Source organism: Bison bison, unplaced genomic scaffold (assembly GCF_000754665.1).
Source record: "Bison bison bison isolate TAMUID 2011002044 unplaced genomic scaffold, Bison_UMD1.0 scf7180017864367, whole genome shotgun sequence".
In the NCBI taxonomy this organism is placed as follows: domain Eukaryota; kingdom Metazoa; phylum Chordata; class Mammalia; order Artiodactyla; family Bovidae; genus Bison; species Bison bison.
Window position 1 is genome coordinate 750,994 of NW_011494939.1, and position 10,934 is coordinate 761,927.

General features: G+C 37.1%; 1 protein-coding gene across 2 annotated transcripts in view; it reads left to right on the plus strand.

Moving 5' to 3' along the window:
• PIK3CA (phosphatidylinositol-4,5-bisphosphate 3-kinase, catalytic subunit alpha) overlaps nt 1–10,934 on the plus strand; it is a 90,274-nt gene that overhangs the window by 32,727 nt on the left and 46,613 nt on the right. Inside the window, exon 2 of one of the 2 annotated variants that reach the window (XM_010855614.1) lies at nt 7,956–8,000. The exons of the other annotated variant lie outside the window; for it this stretch is intronic. The gene's annotated coding sequence lies outside the window, so the exon portion shown is untranslated. The remainder of the gene's footprint in view (nt 1–7,955; nt 8,001–10,934) is intronic. 2 annotated transcript variants of the gene reach the window in all.

Genomic DNA, 10,934 nt, shown 5'->3' on the forward strand with positions numbered 1-10,934 from the left:
TCTGGACCTGGGCTTTTGTTTGCTGGAAGATTTTTGATTACAGTTTCAATTTCCGTGCTTGTGATGGGCCTGTTAAGGTTTTCTATTTCTTTCTGGTCGAGTTTTGGAAAGTTGTACTTTTCTAAGAATTTGTCCATTTCTTCCTCGTTGTCCATTTTATTGGCATATAATTGTTGATAGTAGTCTCTTATGATCCTTTGTATTTCTGTGTTGTCTGTTGTGATCTCTCCATTTTCGTTTCTAATTTTATTGATTTGATTTTTCTCCCTTTGTTTCTTGATGAGTCTGGCTAATGGTTTGTCAATTTTATTTATCCTTTCAAAGAACCAGCTTTTGGCTTTGTTGATTTTTCTAGGGGAGGAGCCAAGATGGCGGAGGAGTAGGACGGGGAGAACACTTTCTCCCCCACAGATTCATCAAAAGAGCATTTAAACGTTGAGTAAATTCCACAAAACAACTTCTTGGGCAGAATATGGGAAACAGTAACTATAAAAGAAAGATAAATAGGACTAACAAAGTTAACATTTTTTGCTTATAAAAAGACAATAGGAAGATGAATAGACATACCACAGAATGGAGAAAATATTCTTAATATTTATTGCCTTTGCTCAGTCATGTCCAACTCTTTGCGACCCCATGGACTATAGCCTGCCAGGCTCCTGTGTCCATGGGATTTTCCAGGCAATAGTACTGGAGTGGATTGCCATTTCCTTCTCCACTTAATATTTATAAGTGACATAAAAAACTTATTTTCAGCATATATAAAGAATCTGAAATCAACATTTTAAAAAATCAGCTACCTAATATAAAAATGAAGAAAAGATGCAAAACATTTCATGGAAGTTATACAAATAGCCAGTAACACATGGAAAGATTTTAAACATCATTTGTCATTGGTAAATGTGAATTAAAATCATTGTATGTTTATTTGTAGAAATATCATTATCCACTAGATATCAGCTACCCACTAGAATAGCTAAGATTAAAAACTGATACTACTAAATATTTACGGGTATGTAGAGCAGCTGGAACTCTCTTTTATTGCTGGTGGGAATGCAGAGTGATCAACTACTTTGGAGAACTAGTAGGCCATTTCTTATAAGGTTAAACATAACATTTACCTCCTGTGTCAGGAGTTCACTAAGACCGGGTTCAGTGGTTTTTGCTTAGAGGACTCACAGGACTCAACATGTAGTCATACGCGTTGCTGTAATTTATTATAGCAAAGGATGCAGAGCTCAGTCAGCAAATGAAAAAGGTACATGGGGAGAAATTCAGGGGAGAGCAGGTAAAGCTTACAAGGGACCTCTCTCAGTGGAGTCATGCAAGGTACGTTAATTTCCCCAGTGAAGAGTTGTGACAACACTGAAGTGTATCCAACCAGGAAAGCTTGTTAGAGATTCAGTGCACAGGTATAGCCTTAGAGGTTCATCCTGCTGCCCAGCACATACCCAAATTCCAGACGGAAAGCAGGTTATTAGATGCAAACCATATTGTTTCCATAAACAGCTCAGACACAGTGAGCCACTCTTAACCAGTTAGGGGTTGAGAATAATCCTCTCAGTATCTAAGATCCACTTTCCCAGATGCTAACTACGGGCCAACTTTGTAAGCAGGCTTTTTTAGGGATAAACAGTCTTGTAGAACCCAGCATTTCACTTTTAAGTATTTACCAAGAGAAATAAAAGTATATGTCCACTAAAACAAAAACAATAAAAACCGATGTAAAAATGTTCATAGCCAAAATTGGAAAAAGCTCGTATATTTAACAACTAGAGAATGAACAAACTAGTTGTAGTATATTTTGGAGTACTACTTGGTGACTTAAAAGAAGTGTCTAGTGATACATTAACAGCGTGTCTAAATCTCAGAAATAATATGTTAAGTGAAAGAAGCCAAATACAAAAGAGTATATACTATGTGATTCAATTTATATGAAGAACCAGAAATACTAATCTGTAATTAGATTAGTAATTAATTGATTAAAAATCAAAATGTGGTTGGGACAGAGAGAGAAGTTAATTGGAAAAGAGCATGAGGGGATTTTCTGGGGTTATAGAAATAGTCAATATCTTGTGTGGTGTTTACATAGATATAAAATGTTAAAAATCATCAAACTTAACATTTAAGATATAAGCAGTTCCTTGTATGTTAGTTATAATTCAGTTTAGGCTTCCCTGGTGGCTCAGTGGTAAGGAATCTGCCTGCCAATGCAGGAGAATAGAGTTTGACCCCTGAGTCAGGAAGATCCCCTGGAAAAGGAAACCGGATCCCCTGGAGATGGCAACCCACTACAGTATTCTTGCCTGGAGAACATCATGGACAGAGGAGCCTGGTGAGCTGCAGTCCATGGTGTCAAGAAAGAGTCAGTCACGACTTAGTGGCTAAACAACAATATAATTCAATTTTAAATGTAATTACTGGGGAACACTGAACAATAGTTAAATGGAGATACATACTTGTATAGGAAGATTATTTTGTAAAAATGTCAGTACTGTCTAAGCATAAATTGAGTATTGATAATCAAAATATGACCAATTTTTGCTTTGAACTTTTTTTTGAACTTAACAAAATGATTCTCAAATTCATTTGGAATTGAAAGCCAAGTTTAATGAGACTGTGTGGAACTAGAAAGAAGGCATTGTGTTGAATTTAAGGAATAATTGAAATGGCAATAAATAGACACAGAAGAAAGATCCTGGACTTTATTTACAAATGCAAAGAAAACAAAAGAGAGATTGATCCAGTAAGGTTAGAGTTTGAAGGGTGGTTAGAGAGTGGGAGAGTTAGAGGCAGAGCATTGTTGTAATGATTTGTGAGACTTTGAGTTTGAGCTATATCTGTAGATACTAGGGATTCATCATATTATTGTAACAGTAATTGCATGATTAGATGTGTTTTAGGTAGCTCGTGACACTGGGTAATGAATTGGGGAGGGGAGAAATCAAATAGTGTATGCTTTCAGGGCTTTTTGCCTTAGTTCCTGCTGCCCACTTAACCTGCTGTGCCCACTGTACCTGTCAGACATTCTTTTCATTTCATCTTAGGAAAAGCACTTGCTTATGAATGCTCATTGAAATTATAAATAAGTCATTGTTCCATGTGAAAACGCTTTAGGACCTAATAGTGATAGAAAAAAAAATCCCACGGACAGAGGAGCCTGGCTGGCTACAGTCCATGGGGTCTCAAAGAGTCAGAGCGACTGAGTACACACAGTGACAGAGAAGATGGCCAGAAAAACACAAAAGATGGGTTTAAGGACAGTTTAGTGGGTGGAAGTGGCATCATGCAAGAAACATCTCCGAAGTTTGTAACCTTGGAGATTGATAGACTGGTAATGTCATGAAAAGTCCCCACATTTGCATAGTAAGCTGAGCAAGAATTACCAATGAAAGAAGCAAATAAAGAGACCAGAATAATATCACAGAAAGATTATTTTGACTTTTTATTGGGGAAATTTGGGGAGAAAACTTTAAATCGTTTATAATATTAATAGCTTCTTAACTTTGTAATTTTTATCTTCTAATTTTGAAGGTATTTAAAAATAAAATGTAACGCATGAACCTGGGAACTTTTTGACAATTACCATTGTAGAAATAGCCACTTTTAGAGTGTTTTCATACTGTCTTGTAGTAACTTTGGAATTGATAGTGAGATCTGTTACAGAGTTTCTCCAGATAGATAGGTCAAATAGTGAGAGAGGTAGAGGATGTATGAGTGAGCGCCTGAGTGTATGTGTCTTTTTTGTCCTGGGAAATGACATCCTGACAGGACAGAAGAACAAAAGAACAGTATTGAAAATAGCTAGAGTAAAGGTTGTTTTTTTCTGTCACCACACAGCAGATATGGAGAATAGCAGAAGCAGACAGATGGACAGTTATGCTAGTTTTGGAGTGTTCTAGTAGAGAAAAGAAACTTTCTGTTCCTTTTATTCAGAAATTGAATTTCTAGGCTAACTTACTAGTTTCAGTAATAAGTTTCATATTCTGACCAAAGAAACATTATTTTTTTTACCCTGGGGATAATGACTCATGCTCTTCTCAGAATTTTGCTTTTGTGGAAACTGAAGTGCAGTCATAAATATAGCACTGTTATTTGGATCTTAGTGCTAATGATACTGTTGTGAGTAGACCAGTGATGGGTAAGAACACTAGTGTTGTAAGGTCAGTTGTAAGAAAGGAACCACAGACAGGCTTTAATTAGCTGATTCCTAGAGATATAAAAGTATTTAGATTTTTTTGTAAAAACTGATAAGATAGTTACTGTGATTTTGTTGATTGTGCTATACAAATAGAACACATAAGTACTTCATTGTTTTGAGGACTTCGTGACAGACAAGTAAATTTCTGACTTCCAGTAGTGACAGTGGAGAGATTTTAAAGAATTTTTTTTCTGTGCATTTTTTCATATACCACTCAAAATTCGTATGAGACTATCAAGTTATAATCATATAGACCATAAAGTAACTCTCCAATAATAGAGATTCTTAGTGTTGCTGGAGATGACTCTTGAGAATCCCCTGGACAGCAAGGAGATCAAACCAGTCAGTCCTAAAGGAAATTAGTCCTGAATATTCAATGGAATGACTGATGCTGAATCTGATGCTCTAATACTTTGGCTACCTGATGCAAAGAGCCGACTCATTGGAAAAGACCCTGATGCTGGAAAAAATTGAGGGCACAAGAAGGGAGCAACAGAGGATCAGATGGTTGGATGGCATCACTGATTCATTGGACATTAGTTTGAGCACACTACGGGAGATACTGAAAGACAGGGAAGTCTGGGTAGATGCAGTCCATGGGGTCACAAAGAGTTGGACATGACTTAGCAATTGCCAAATTCAGACTTAAAATGAAGAAAGTAGGGAAAACCACTAGACCATTCAGGTATGACCTAAATCAAATCCCTTACAATTATACAATGGAAGTGAGAAATAGATTCAAGGGATTAGATCTGAGTGCCTGATGAACAGAGTGCCTGATGAACTGTGGACGGAGGTTCGTGATGACAGGGATCAAGACCATCCTCAAGAAAAAGAAATGCAAAGAAGCAAAATGGCTGTCTGAGGAGGCCTTGCAAAAAGCTGTGAAAAGAAGAGACGCGAAAAGCAAAGGAGAAAAGGAAAGATATACCCATTTGAATGCAGAGTTCCAAAGAATATCAAGGAGAGTTAAGAAAGCCTTCCTTAGTGATCAATGTAAAGAAATAGAGGGAAACAATAGAATGGGAAAGACTAGAGATCTCCTCAAGAAAATTAGATACCAAGGGAATATTTCATGCAAAGATGGACTCAATAAAGGACAGAAATGGTATGGACCTAACAGAAGCAGAAGATACTAAGAAGAGGTGGCAAGAATACACAGAAGAACTATACAAAAAAGATCTTCATGACCCAGATAATCATGATGGTGTGATCACTGACCTAGAGCCAGACATCGTGGAATGTGAAGTCAAGTGGGCCTTAGGAAGCATCACTATGAACAAAGCTAGTGGAGGCTATGGAATCCCAGTTGAGCTATTTCAAATCCTGAAAGATGATGATATGAAAGTGCTGCCCTCAATATGCCAGCAAATTTGGGGAACTCTGCAGTGGCAACAGGACTGGAAAAGGTCAGTTTTCATTCCAGTCCCGAAGAAAGGCAATGCCAAAGAATGCTGAAACTCTTGCACAATTGCACTCATCTCACATGCTGGTAAAGTAATGCTCAAGATTCTCCAAGCCAGGCTTCAATAATATGTGAACTGTGAACTTCCAGATAGATGTTCAAGCTGGTTTTAGAAAAGGCAGAGGAACCAGAGATCAAATTACCAACATCCACTGGATCATCAAAAAAGCAAGAGAGTTCCAGAAAAACATCTATTTCTGCTTATTGACTATGCCAAAGCCTTTGACTATGTGGATCACAATAAACTGTGGAAAATTCTGAAAGAGATGGGAATACCAGACCACCTGACCTGCCTCTTGAGAAATCTGTATGCAGGTCAGGAAGCAACAGTTAGAACTGGACATGGAACAACAGACTGGTTCCAAATAGGAAAAGGAGTACATCAAGGCTGTATGTTGTCACCCTGTTTATTTAACTTATATGCAGAGTACATCATGAGAAACGCTGGTCTGGAAGAAGCACGATCTGGAATCAAGAGTGCAGGGAGAAATGTCTAACCTCAGATATGCAGATGACACCACCCTTATGGCAGAAAGTGAAGAAGAACTAAAGAGCCTCTTGATGAAAGTGAAAGAGGAGAGTGAAAAAGTTGGCTTACTTCCCATTTATTTGCTGCTATAATCCTTCCGTGATATAAGCAGGTATATGCATGGGATAAAACAATACTGGGCCCTTGTAAATGGAGGTAAAGTTGCCATTTCATCTCTTCTCCATGGTCTAGACATTGCTTCCCTGTCTAAATGTCCTGTGTAAGTAGAAGTGAATTTCTTCATGGAGTTACTACTGTTGAATTGATATAAGACTGTTGCTGTTGTTTTATATAGCACTAAGGGTCGTACCTCTGCATTGGTCATCTTACATGGGGCAGAAGATTTCATGTGTGATGAGATGGAGTGCTCCTTACACGATGCCCTTTGTATGGTGAAGAGAGTTTTGGAGTCAAAGTCTGTGGTCCCAGGTCGGGGTGCTGTATAGGCAGCCCTTTGTATTTACCTTGAGAACTACGCGACCAGCGTGGGCTCCCGGGAACAACTTGCTATTGTGGAGTTTGCAAGATCTCTTCTTGTTATTCCTAATACTCTGGCAGTTAATGCTGCCCAAGACTCCACAGATCTGGTTGCAAAATTAAGAGCTTTTCATAATGAGGCTCAGATTAACCCAGAATGAAAAAATCTAAAATGGATTGGTCTTGACTTGGTCAATGGTAAACTCTGTGACAACAAACAAGCAGGGGTGTTTGAACCAACCATAGTTAAGTGCTTGAAATTTGCAACTGAACCTGCAATTACCATTCTTCGAATTGATGATCTTATTAAATTAACACCCAGAAAGCAAAGATGATAAGCATGGAGGTTATGAAGATGCTGTTCACTCTGGAGCCCTTGATGACTGATCTGTTTTATTTATAACAACATTAGATGCAGCTTGCTTGTATCTCAAATATTACACATTAAAGTGCAACAGGTGCCGGGAAAAAAAAATTGGCTTAAAGTTCAACATTCAGAAAATTAAGATCATGGCATCTGGTCCCATCACTTCATGGCAAATAGATTCGGAAACAGTGACAGAATTTATTTTGGGGGTGGGGGGGCTCCAAAATCACTGCAGATGGTGACTGCAGCCATGAAATTAAAAGATACTTGCTCCTTGGAAGAAAAGTTATGACCAACCTAGACAACATATTAAAAAGCAGAGACATTACTTTGCCAACAAAGGTCCGTCTAGTCAGGGCTATGGTTTTTTCCAGTAATCATGCATGGATGTGAGAGTGGACTATAAAGAAAGCTCAGTGTAGAACAATTGATGCTTTTGAACTGTGGTTTTGGAGAAGACTCTTGAGAGTCCCTTGGACTCCAAGGAGATCCAACAAGTCCATCCTGAAGGAAATCAGTCCTGAATATTCATTGGAAAGACTGATGTTGGAGCTGAAACTTGAATACTTTGGCCACCTGATGCGAAGAACTGACTTAATTTGAAAAGACCCTGATGTTGGGAAAGATTGAAGGTAGGAGAAGGGGACGACAGAGGATGAGATGGTTGGATGGCATCACTGATTCAGTGGACATGAGTTTGAGTAAACTCCGGGAGTCGGTGATGGACAGGAAAGCCTGGTGTGCTGCAGTCCATGGGGTTGCAAAGAGTCGGGCATGACTGAACGACTGAATTGAACTGAACTGAACTAGCAACTGAACAACAACAAGATGAAGTTAAAGTTTATGTTCCAGTTTAACCTTAATCTTGCAGTTTAAGAAATAGAGGTTTAAATATGCTATTTATGTTCTATAATAGATGCTGTTGTGCTGAATTTTCACCACATCAGGATTCTCCATCAAGGTATCCATTCTTCTAATAATTGTTATTGGGCACATACACATAAGTCTCTGTTGATATCTCCTATAGTGGCTCTCTTTAACCTAGGAACTTTCCCTTATCTCTCCACAGTAAACTTTGCAATCATTCCTTTTCTTGAGATAATAGTACTCCCTAGTGAAGTTTTAGAATTTTAGCTAAGTTCCCTTTTTCAAACTTTCTTTTATCTCCCTCTGTGCATTTATTTTAATTTCAGCAAAATTAACTAATGAATCATAATGTGCGAAGCAGTTGTTTGATAATAATTTAATGACTTATGTTAAATAGTCAGTTTTAAAGGTTTTGTCAGTTGAAACAGATTTTAAAAGTGCTTTAAATTTTGAATTATATGGTAATTTATTGTTTTAACTTTATGTTCAGGCAGTTGACTGGTGACATACTAAGCAGCAATGAATAAAATGGAAATATTCTTCTTACTGATCCCTTATGTTGCCGTTTATACACAGTCACACCCACTTCAGTTTGTCATTCTCATTGCTCTCGTTTTAAAGTACAGTAACTATGATTTCCCAGGTACTTGAAACATTGTACTGTATCAAGTATAAATGAATAGTAAATGTTTGAAAGAGCAAAGTGAAACACATCTACTAATATAATCCATCATTAAATGGACTCTAAGATATCTTACCTATATGGTGTTGGCTGAAAAATCGAGTTTTTAAAAAACAAATCTGTGCTTACATGACTCCACATTGTTGCTGCTGTCATTCGTAGGACTACTTGTCTTTACATCTTGACTAGGGGATGCTTGTGCTGAAATTAAGCTGCCTTCTCTCTGATTGCACACTGGAAGATCTGTATTCCTTTGCTTGCCAGACAGCTCTCCTGCATTACTCCAAATCTTTTTTTAGTGAAGTAGCCTTTATACTAGAGAGCAAATACTTCAGTATCTGATAAATTACTACTAACTTGGTTAATAATTGCTTGCAGGGGAGTTTCTCTGCGTTACTAGTGTAATACTAAAGTATTCTGTTATTGCCAGAAAATGGACCAGATGGCAAGCAGTTACACCAGAGTATAGTATTATTGTTTGGTCTTTAACATTGAAAAAGGACACTTTTAAAATCAAATTTCTACTGTATTTCATGTCTTCCATCCAGTGTTGTAGCATTCCTCTTGAACTGTATTGTTATCTGTAGATAGATTTGGGTAGTATTCACTAAACAAATAATACCTATCTTACTTTTTTTAGAGTTTAGTTTGAAGAAAATGGAACATATTTGCAAGTAGCTCTCTCTGGATTTATTTGATTAAGTTTGATAAAATGAGAGACTTTTTGTTTTGGCCAATAAATTTGGCATGTGGAATAAGCAGATTAAAAATAGACATTATATGATCATCTTAAGTGAAATTTAATGAAATAGAAGTCAGTGCCCTTTGCATTCTATGCTCTGTATCTATTTGTAAGAATGCCAGTAATATATCAATAAGTATGGTATAAAAGTAAGAATGCTTGAAGAGATTGTAGTAGTGGCCTCCAAGAAAGGTAATCAGTTCAAGGACAAAGGGTGGGATGTGATATTGGGACAAAAGGATAATAGCTAGCATAGATAAATAGCTAGACAAAAATGGCAGGGACCTGTGTATTGATATGACAACCAAGATTATGCAGTACATCTTCAGTCAGATTTTCCCAGTGTAATCTAAATCAAATCTAAATTAAAAACTAAAATATGTTTTCATGACACTGTATTGTACTGATGCTTAATTTTGTAATACAAACATTGGGGAGTATGTCTTGAGATGAATGAAGCTAAAGGTAAGGTCTTCCTAGTATTTTTAGTAAAAGTTCATTAAATTATACCTATTTCCACAGAATATATGCTAAAATTAGAATGACAGCCAAAGACTAGTTCTGGTCCCTGTGTAAGATTGATACACATATGCAAGAAGTACTCCATAGTTTTATGTTAATGTTTTTATTTGATTGACTTACCAGCAGGCCCTTTTCCTGCCATAAAGGAAATTGGCAGAGTCCATTTGTACTTTCTCCTTAGCCTGTGAGTACTAGCAGAATTGCCACCATGATCGTTGCAGTGCATGCTAGACCTTGTCATTTGATTTTGAAAATAGTCCTTGCAACAGCCAGTTATAGCAATGATATATAAATATATGCTTTGTTCGTCATTTGTGCATGGTAGTATATGAGAACAGACACAGATACCATAGCTGAAGTTTTATGACACTGCATAAAACTCAGGAGATTGAGAAATCCATTGGAAACTGTAGACCATGATAAAGCTTTATGATTGGCCACTCATTCTCTCTTGTAGATAAGTTTGGGCTTGTGACAGATAGTATAAATCTGTAAAATTTGAATAAATTTTGAGTTGACCAAAAATGAAAATAATGCTGTGCAGAGATTTTCAATGAGATATATCTGGAAGCATTTAGGTGAATATATTGTATGCTAATATCCCCAGTCAAAATTGCTAGCTCCATCTTTATTGGATCAAACTAGAGTGAGAATTTACTATTTGGGGATTTAGGTTTCTCTCTCTCTCTCTCTTTCTCTGTGGACACAAAGAGCTTCCCTGGTGGCTCAGACAATAAAGAATCTGCCTGCTGTTCATTCTTGATAAAGAGAAGAAAAGACAAAGAGGAACAGTGTGAAGCAGATGTTTTCCAGAAGTTCATCCATCCTCACCCGTAGTAGCAGGAGAACTTGAAAGACTGTTGAGATATTTAAAGCTATGGAAAGTCTTGTGAAGGCATTATGCTAAACCAGAGAGAAACAAAAATGAAAGAGGAAAAGCCAGTTGATAAACTTTAAAAAGAGAAGTTCTCATTCCTGATGACTTATGGAAACATCTTGCCTTCAGCTTATTACAGGTCTTTAAAAAGAATCAAGTCAACACTAGAAGACACATTGCTAGTGTTACCTTTTACTAGATGTTT